The sequence below is a fragment of the Miniopterus schreibersii genome (assembly GCF_964146895.1).
Source record: "Miniopterus schreibersii genome assembly, chromosome: 10".
NCBI lineage: Eukaryota > Metazoa > Chordata > Mammalia > Chiroptera > Miniopteridae > Miniopterus > Miniopterus schreibersii.
This window is the reverse complement of record NC_138110.1, coordinates 32,933,690-32,944,333: the sequence shown is the minus strand read 5'-3', so window position 1 is coordinate 32,944,333 and position 10,644 is coordinate 32,933,690.

The window sequence follows — 10,644 nt, the reverse complement described above, 5'->3', positions numbered from 1 at the left end:
ATGTTTGATTGTTTCTCCAGAACTTAGCACAGTGCTATGCACCTGTAGGCACTCAATAAATACCTGATGAATAAAGTAGTGAATAAATTGTAGTTTGAAAAGCATAGACGAGACATTCTTAATGAATAAAGCCTTCTAACCAGATGCATCTCTCTCTTTAGAGATATACCTGTCAAATGGACCAAACTACCAGACAACTTCTTAGAGTTCTAAAGTAAAGATTCAGTCCAGTGGTATAATTCTTTTAAGAAAAGTAGTATTAACTTGCCTTCATTCAATAATATTAGAGGTATGGTGCTAATTCTGAAGGACAACTGTACATTATATATTATAGTTGCTGAGTTTAATTTGCTCCAGATTATATAGTGTAATTTTCTACATAATTAACCTGGGTAGCCAAATAAACTTAGCTAACCCCGGTAAACAGAAAATAAAGAAAATGTTTAGTTCTTATTTCCATTGTATTTTGATATACCTCTAAGTGTATTTCACTTTGTCCTTTTGATACATTCGTAATAATTAATGTATGCAAGTGGGTCAAAGTCTTACATGTAAAAACTGTACTGTTCTTTGACAGTATTTCAAGGGTGTGTTCTACAGGATTTCACCCTTGAGGCATTCTGATTTTAAAATTACCTTAAAGAGAAAAACAATAATTTTCTAACTAAAAAAAAATTTATAGTCAAACTCTTAGGAACAGAAAATAGAATGGTGGTTGCCAGGGGCCAGTGGGAGGGGGCAAGGGGGAGTTAGTTGTTCAACAGACGTAGAGTTTCAGTTCTGCAAGACGACAAAGTTCTAGAGACATGTTGCATAACAAGGTTCATAGTTAACATTACTGTACTATACTCTTAAAAATAATTAAAATGGTAAACTTTATATTTTTTACCACAATAAATAAACACACAAAATTGGGATATGGGTAAACCAAATACTATGATGTATATATATTTCTATGCCACTTAGTTTGGGAAATTATAATTGTTGGTGAAATTTAAGAAAGAAGTATTATCTCACTGGCAAACCCTTACGGTTTCAAAAATAAAGTATTTAAATATAGAGACTGAACAACTCTCCTCCATGTTGCTATTTTTTCTGCCCACCGGTCTCTCCAAAGACTTCTGATGAAGTTTAAAGCACACAGCTTTGTTTGCTTCTTTACCCCGCAAAGGCAGTGGTTATAATTATTTGAATCCCTAATCTGTGTTAGTACCACTTAACTAAAGGAGTTTTGAAGAAATCCCTAGAAAGAGAAGGCAGTGCTGTTGGTGCTGTTGTTTTTCACACTGAATATCTTGAGCTCAAATAATTTAGTATTTGGGGACCACCAGGGGAGAAGAGTCTGCCAGAGACTAAAGTCAACCCGAGCAAACAGAGCCAAGAGAAAGTGAGAAACTAAATTCTCATGATACATTTTAAGTCTCTGGGGTCAGACATGCATTATCCCAGCTTTCCCGCTGAAATGATGTGAGCTGGAGAAATCTATTTATTGCTTAAGCCATTTTAACTTGTATTTCTATCACTTGCACCAAAAATAACTTGACTAATGTGGGTTCTATGCAATAGCTCCGCATCCTTAAAATTCATTTACCCCCAGTGGCTCAGCTGTTGGAACGTCAGCCTGTGCACCAAAGGGTCTAGGGTTTGATTCCCCGTCAAGGGCACATCGATGTGTCTCTGTCACATCGATGTTTCTCTCTCTCTCCCTCCCTTCCACTCTCTCTCTCTAACATCAATGGGAAAAAATACCCTTATTCCTCAGGTGAGGATTAAAAAATATATATATTCTTGGGTAAGGATGAACAACAACAAAAATATTCATTTACCCCCTTACCTACTTCAAGTTGAGTTCTGTAATTTAAACTTGAGTGACATAAAAATCAATACCAGAAGTGGTATCATTATTTTAGATCATAAAAGAAAATGGACAACTAGCTGAGCTGTGGCTAGGTTGGGGGTGTGGGGCAGTGAAGATTCCTGCATTGTGGGGTGAGAACTTAAGATTTTTTATGTAGATGTAAAACAGTTGTCTAAGTTGTTTTATTTAGTCCCTTGGGCTCAAGGCATATAGCCATGGAGGCTTTAGAGGAATTAGGAGCAAAATGTCAACAATGGGTACCAGTATGTCAGTTTTTAATTTATTCATTTTTAGCTCTAAATTTACCTGCTGTGTGAAAATGAATCTGAGCCCTTCAATTATTTTTCAGTTGCCAGCTGGCACAATAGTAAGATTTGCCAATAGAGGACACTAGAGGGAAACTGCAGGAGGAAAAGGGCTGCAATTTCTCTCTGATGCCCTCTATTGGCTAATCTTCTGCAGTGCCCTGTGGCCCGCAGCACCCTGCAGAGAAGCTTCCTCCAACATCCCTGTGGATGGTATTGTAGCAGAATACCTCCCATGAGATTCTTCTTGTGAACAGATAGTTTTCCCTGGGACCCTAGAGGATAGATTTCCAGCAAATTCTGACATCATCGCAACACAGTGACTTCTCTGCCATATAGTGAGCCTCGGCTGGGACCTCTCCAGCAAGGCCTGGATCTTAGCCCTACTGATGGTGGTAGTGGAGCCCTTCTTTGGGTACTCTATTTCAACCCTACATTCCTTTAAAAAAAAATTGAACACTTCACGAATTTGTGCTTCATCCTTGCATAGGGACTATACTAATCTTCTCTATATTGTTTGAATTTTAGTATAGAGAGTGAACACTCAACCCTATATTCCTTAGTTTTCTCTACTTCTTATGCCAATCTATTAAAGTTAAAAATTATTTATATTAAATTTTCTCAGTTCAAATTACTCTGTCTGTTTAAATTTCTCTTTCCTGATTTGACCCAGACTGATAAATCAGGTTATGCTGATTTTCCCTGAGTGCCAACAAGAAATTTGCATGCTCCCTTGAAGATTTTCCTGGATGTGGGTAGAGAAAAGGAAGAGGTAGGAGTTGAGAATGCTGAGGCCCAAATCGAGTAAGTAAGTGTTTGCTGGCCTGAGGTGCAGAAAGCTTGTTCTCTGATTCACTTCCCTTTCTGTGTATAAAATTGAAATGCTGACAGAAAACATAAAATCCTGGCAACTAGAAAGGGAAGGAATTAATGGAGGATTTGGAGTACCCTGAGCCATACCACAGTGGGGCTCCCTTCCAGACAAACAGGACGACACTGCCATTGCAATGTACACTGAACTGGAATTCAGTTTGGGGGTGGGTGATATTTTAGAAGACAAAGAAGGGCTCTCTGTCAGCACAGCCAACTTTCTTCATTCATATTGTCCTGAGACAAAATTTGTCAAACAGAGTAAACTGGGTATGTATTGCCCCCAGAGTTACTGCTGACAAACAGAAAATCTACGAGTACAGCCTTATTTTTGCCTTTTCAATTCAACAGCCCTACTGACATAACAAAGTTTTTGGTGTTTACTTTTAGGAAGTTCTAAAATGAAACTGATAGACAGGTAACAGTTAGAATTTATTAGAACTGTAGGCTCAGTAAAAACCCAACCTGTGTAACAGGCCTATGATCTATTAAAATCCATGGGGTAGAATATCATAATTCCTTAGAAAGCCTCAGGCCACTTTTGTACCCCAATACCTTCAACAAAAAATTGCAAATGAGATGTAACACTTCTCTCTCCCCAAACAGGGTCAGCTGCTCTAATGTTCTTTTAGGTGTTCCCCTGGCAACAGAAATGATGCCAGCAGGCAATATCAGAGAGCCAGATTGGTTGACAGAATTTTCACCGCTACCAAGTCAGCCAAATGATGCCCATGAAACTCAGTGGTTCTCAGCTTTGCTTCATTAACTCTGTCCAGCAACACATAGTACATATCCTATGGTTTCTTCTCCTTTCTCCATATTCTAAATGGAAGTTTTCATTGTAGTTGTATTTGCTCTGCATTCATGATTTAGTCTAAGGCTGCAGGGTTTTTTTTTTTTTTTAATATATCTTTGTTGATCTCAGATAGAAGAAGGGAGAGGGGGAGAGAAAGATAGAAACATCAATGATGAGAGTCATTGTTCCGCTGCCTCCTGCAGGCCCCCTACTGGGGATCGAGCCCAAAACCCGGGCCTGTGCCCTGACTTGGAATCAAACCGTGATCTCCTGGATCCTAGGTGGATGCTCAACCGCCGAGCCACGCCTTGCCAGGCTAAGGCTGCAGGATTATGAGATGTTAAAAATGGACCAAATTAAGATTCAGTTAAAGGTTTAAAAAGTAAGAGACATTGCATTGGAAAAATAGTGGCCTCATGACACTGCCTCTAGAAGCATAGCTAGAAGTTTGGAATTAGATTGTCTCCTTTTGAGGTAGTAAATGCATATGTATTAAAGGGGGAATGGCTGGAATAACTGAACTTTATGTACAGAAAGAAGGCTGTTATGTGTGCTGGAGGGGTCTATTTCCCTAAAAATTATAATTTGTTTGCTTTTTAAAACTGGTGTCAAGCTTGTGCTTCCACTCTTATACTGGAACTAATCTTGTTATAGTTGCCTTTATCCTGGCTATGAGCTCAGGTTAGAACAATGACCAGAGGATGTCAATAAATGTGTAAAAAAGAGAAAAAAGGAAAAATGAAAAGTAATGAGGGAGGAAGAGAGAAAGATGGAGGGAGAAAGAGGGGGGAGGGGCAGGGGCTAGTGATCTTTTATCTTCAAATTTCTATCTTCCAAATAAAAATCAAAGAAAACTTGGAACGTGAGTTGATTTGCTGAAATCTGTTGCCGTTTCTGGTCCAGCCTAAGGCTCTGTTCTGCTTCTTGGGACAGCAGCATATCTTACTCAGTAAAGCCGCCTCGGCTGCATGCAGAATGTTTCCTTGTTTGTTCTCTCTAATGACTGACTTTCTCCGCCTGGGTAAGGGAGAAGGCAGCTGCCCCACAGCTTGGGTCACCACACCTTCCGAACCGAGGCGTTTAATAGAGGCTGACTAGAACATGGGGATCTGAATTCCACATTCTTGGGATAATGTGACTGGCATAAGTTGGGACAATATACACTACTATTCTAATCAACTGTAAGATGGAGGCTGGATTCCACAGGATAAATAGGGTTGCTGGGCTAATAGGAATATTATTAAAAATGAAAACTGTATAATAGTACAGAAAAATACAGTTGACATGAAATTAAATTTCAATAGCATGAAAATGCATATTCATAATGACATTAATGAAGGAGCTGAAATTGAACTGTCCCAAACTGGGGTAGACTAAAAAAGGGCAAATTCCTTTATTTTCTATACTTAATCTCACTTTTAAGTTTCCATTTGTGCTAATTTGCAGAGTTGTAAAGAAAGAATTTAAACTTGCAATGGAAAGTAACTCAGTTCCTTCTCTTTTGGAGGAAGAAACACTGTTTTGCAGTGTTTCTCTTTTGCCTTCCCTCTCCTAAAGTGTTGATTCAGTTAGGAAAATGGGCCAGGGTTCAATCAGAAAAGTAGAATTCTCAATAAGTAGTTCAAAAGAGGATGCTTCATATGAAACACTAATTACAAAGATGTTGGAAAGACTGAAAGTATGACAGTGAGGCAAACATAAAAGTCACTGAGAAAAGGCAGGGACTATCCAGGAGTAGCTGAGACCACTGAGGGAAGGGAAGGGCGGTCTTGCAGAAGCTGAAACCATGAAAGAAATGAAGCCACTGCCAGAAGCAGAGAGAGAGGGGGTAAAATTCTGTCACCTAAATTCCATTGTGTGGGTGAAGGGGTGCATCCCACACACAAAGCAATTCTTGGATACCAGCTGGGTGCCCTACAATTCAACTGAATTCTAACACTATCTACCTAAAGATAGTGTCAGATCCCACAGGTTTATCGGTCAGTCTTACAAAGCTGCTGCTCCCCCACCTCCATCCCTTCAGATGCCAACTCTAACTGGAAGCCCAGGTTGTCACCTATATTTCTGACTAATTGACTGTAGATCAGAGGCTCCCCATTACCTGCTCCTTTGGTTCAATTTGTTTGGGCAGCTTACAAAATTCGAGAAACCAGTTGACTCACTAGATTACCAGTTTACTACAAAAGGATATTATTCAGGAACAGCAAGATAGAGATGACAAGGGCAAGGTATGGGGAAAGGGGTGCAAAACTTTTTTGCTCTCTGAGCAGCCTACCATTCTCTTTAATCCCCAGCCTGGAAGCTCTGTGAACCCTGTCCTTTAAGTTTTTGGGAAGGTTTCACTACATAGGCATCATTGATTATATCACTGGCTATTTTTAATTGAACTTAATCTCCAGCTCCTCTCTTCCCTGAAGGTCTGGGTATAGACTTAAAATTTCAACCCTTTAATCACAAGATTGCTTCTTCTGGTGACCATTCCCCAGGGGCTTTCTAAAATTCACTCATTTGTTAAAAGACACATTTACTGCTCTTGTCACATGAAATTCCAAAAGTTTTAGGTCCTCTGTGGAGACAAAGACCAATATATATTTCTTTTTATTTTTAAATTAATTTTTAGAGAGAAGGGGGAGAAAGAGAGAGAGAGAGAGAGAGATCAATTTGTTGTTCCATTTATTTATGCATTCATTGGTTGATTCATATACATGCCCTGAACATGGATGGAACCCACAACCTTGGCATATTGGGATGATGGCCTAACCAACTGAGCTACCTGGTCAGCCAATATATATTTCTTATTATAAGTCACAATATCAGAGAGGGAGAAATACCTTGGTTTTTTTTTCCTTTCTTCTGGTTTCTTATCAGTGCCTTCCATTAGCTGAATACAGCAAGAAGTCTCTTGGCAAGGAAAAACGGGAAAGTGTTAGGGTGAGCTCCAGCAATACAGCAGAACAGGGGACTATTGGGGAAATGGATCTGAGAGTCAAGAAGCAAATGCCCAGCTCAGACACTTTGAACTACAAATAACAGAAAAGCCAACTGAGAATGGCTTAAACTAGAAGGGCTTAACATAGGAGGTAGGGCAGTTTCAGTGTTGATTAATTAAATGGCTCAACTACATCAAGAACCTACATTCTTTCCATCTTTCAGCTCTGTCATCTGCAGTACATTGGCATACTGTTTTCATGGTTTCATGATGGTTGCAGAGTTCCAGGCAGCACAGATAGACAGGATAACATCCAGACATAGCACGGAATTGTTTGTTCCTATTTGTCTGGTTTTTGATCAGTGAAGTACTTACTAAAGCCCCTCAGAATTCCTCTCACAACCTCCTTGGTCATAACTGAGTTACATGCCCATGCCTAAATCACTGGCAAGAAATGGAAATGGAAATGGCCCATCCATATTGGCTCAACTCAATCGTGGCTTTTTCCCCTTGAGCTGGGAATGAGTATTGCCCCTAAAGCACATAGCTGGGAAAAAAGAGAGAAGATACCTGAAGAATTATCAGGATTTGTTACAGTGGGGGATAGAAGCAGCGTTTAGGAATGTTTGTTGATACGAATGTGGTGCCTGTTATAGTTTCCTTTTCACATTCTTTTTTTTTTTTTTAAATATATATTGATTTCAGAGAGAGGAAAGAAGAGGGAGAGAGACAGAAACATCAATGATGAGAGAGTCATCGATGGAGCCCACAACCTGGGCATGTGCCCTGACCAGGAATGGAACCCCAATCGCCTGGATCCTAGGTCGACGCTCAACAGCTAAGCCACGCCTGGCCAGGCCCCTTCCACATTCTTATTCACTTGATCTCCTTTGTACTCAGCCTGAGGCATCCATCTGTCTGTTTGTGTTGGGTGCGGTGAGGTGGGAAAAAGATGAAATTAGGACTGATTCAATAGGAATGAAAAGAATGTTCATTTTTTAAAAAGAAGTACATTTCCAAAACAGACTTAAAGAATTAAATTGTATGCCTTCAGTGAATAGGTTTATTTATGTACATGGTCAAGAGTAATATTAAAAATATTTAACAACTGGAATCAAACTAACAATTGGCCATTCAGGACAGACTATTGACCAATCGGAAAGGACAAGGCTGAAAAGGACTTGCAGAGCAGTACTTGTGCAAACCAGCTGAATGTCAACACTGCACATGGTACCAATTAAAAAAGATACCAAAGGGTAAGTGAAACATGAGCCTCCTTCCCATTACATCCCCCAGCTTCCCAGTTCACTTCTTCAAAGGCAACCACTTTTACCAGCAAAACAGGCTTTTCATGCTCTGTAGCAAGACAAAGCCAGGCTTTGTCAAGGAAGAACTTAACTTTCTAAATTAATGTATGTATCCCTTTTGGGTGCTAATTACCTGGCTTAGTGGATTTGATTAGAGTTTTGCATATGGGAGGGCCCAGTCACCAGTAAGTGGCAAGACGAAAAGTCAATTCTTTCCAGCCCAAAGGAATGTGTTTGGAAAAGAGAGACAGAGTAGGGGAAAGGTGTGTTAGGTAGGTTAAGAGGAGTGCTGAGATGGGGAGCTGGAAGCACGCAGCCTAACAGGCTATTCAGAACCAACATAGGAGTCCACACTTCATGTAAATCCAGCAACATAGGATGTTTAGATACAGTCTCCCTCCCAGAGTGGCAGAAGCAAGGGCCCACGGGATGCCATGGACAGTAGCTGTGTTGAGAATACCAGGGCCTGCTAAGGCACCTGCCATGTTAAGGGTCAAAGAACTAGAAGGTGATTGTGGCAGAGATTCAGAGGGTTCTACAGTGATGGTGAGGCTAAATCAACCAGGGCACACAACAAAGCCTTGAGCCAGCTGAGATAGGTCAGAGCAGTCTTCACTAGTAGGTATCAGCAGCAGAATGCCCAGGGTTCACTGCATCTCAGGGAGCAGCTAAAATAAGCCCCCCTGCAGAAACCCTAGCAAGATTTCAAAGGAGACCTTGCAGATCTCAGGACCCAGATTCCCCATTAGTGTCTCAAGTTCAAGTTAGCTAACACTTGTCATCCCTCTCACCCTCCAGGATGCCATTTTGATGGGAGCTGACTGAGAGAGATGGATGAAGTGATTGAGTGCTTTAACTTAAAGAAACTGTTTAAATTATTGCAACAGACTAAGTTTATCAAATTGGTCTAAACTTTAGGGTTTTTCTCCTACTGTTCAGAAGCTGGGGACATTTTACTTACACAGCTGAATGTAATTTGAGTAAATCTGTGACACTTCATAAAAATATCAAGTAGTGAGTGTTTCATATGAATTGCTGCCAAGATAGAAGATTGTATTGTTTGGCAATTATGGTTTATTTTTCTAAGTTTAACTCTTAGAGGGTAACTACATTTTCCTTACCCACATTTTTGACAGTCTTCCATATACTGACTTTATGTTTACATGTATGACAAATGACTTCTTAGAATATATGAGGAAGTAACACGTTTGGATTAGGGCATTAGTAATTCTGCCATTATAGAGAAGGAATGAAGCAAGTAAAATTAAAAGTTTACAAAATGGATTCCCAATGAATAAAGGGAAACACTCTATCAGGTAGAAAATACACTTTACTTCCTAAAGTGGTCAATATGAGTGAAATATGATTGGAAATATATTGTAAAAAAGGTGAAATTTGGAATCCAAGAACCATTTTATAAGTGAATTTGAAAAGCACCTGGACTACTGCTGTCAGCTGCCCCTCCCATCAAACGCTCCTCCTCCTCCCAGGAAATCTGAAGCCAAAACTAAAGTTCCTGCTTCGATTCCAATGCTCTTGTTAGGAAGGAGAGGGAAGAAAAATACAAAATGTAGTCTGGTAGGGGAATTAGCTGTTCATTGGACAAATAATTCAGTGGGTATTATTCCAGGAATTTTAAGATGCACATTAAGACCCATTTTCTCCATAAGGTTTTCTCTAAGTCCACACAAATCCAATCATTCCACTTCCTATCCTCAATATAGTAACCATTAATGAAAAATGTAATACTTTGGCAAATACCATTTTTTTTTGCCCTTTCATTTTCTTCTACATTCAAGAGTATAAAGTAGCTTGAAGAAAAGTTCTTAACACCTGCATAACATCTAACATAGTACCAAGGACAATAAATGACAATTGAATTAACTACTCCCTTCAATGGATTCTATTTATGATTTAATTAGACCATGGTGGAGAGTTTTAACATAGCATGGTAATGAAAACTTTATTTTTTCCTGAAGCTAACTGAAGATACTTTATGATATTCCAGATTCTCCCTAGCTCTTTTCATGTGCTTGTGATCCCATCTTAGAGATTTATCAATTATGTGGCTATATCTGCAAATTAAGGGCCCATTAAGAAATAAAAACATGCCCTGGCTGGATAGCTCAGCTGGTTAGAGAGTACTCCCCTGCTCCGATCCCCAGTTAGGGGATCAACCAAGAATCAGCCAATGAACGCATAAGTAAGTCGAACAATAAATCAGTGTTTCTCTCTCCCCCTTCCTATGTTTCTCTAAAAAAAAAAAGTCAATTTAAAAAAGCATTGTGAATAACGTTGATGAAATGTCTTGATCCATGCTTCTCATTTTTCTTAAGCTATCAAAACCCAAAACAATACAAAGGTGTGGGTGCAAGGCTGCATCTGTAGCTGTGACTGATCAGTCACACTGCGTGAAGGGCGAAAACGAAACCTTCTCAAGGGAGTTTTTCTTTTTCTCCCAAGGATTAAAATTGCATAACGGATATTACTTGCTTCATAACACATCTTGACACCATCAAAACATAATGACTAGGGCCAATAATAAGGACCAAATCTTTAACATTAGGGAATATTCTTTA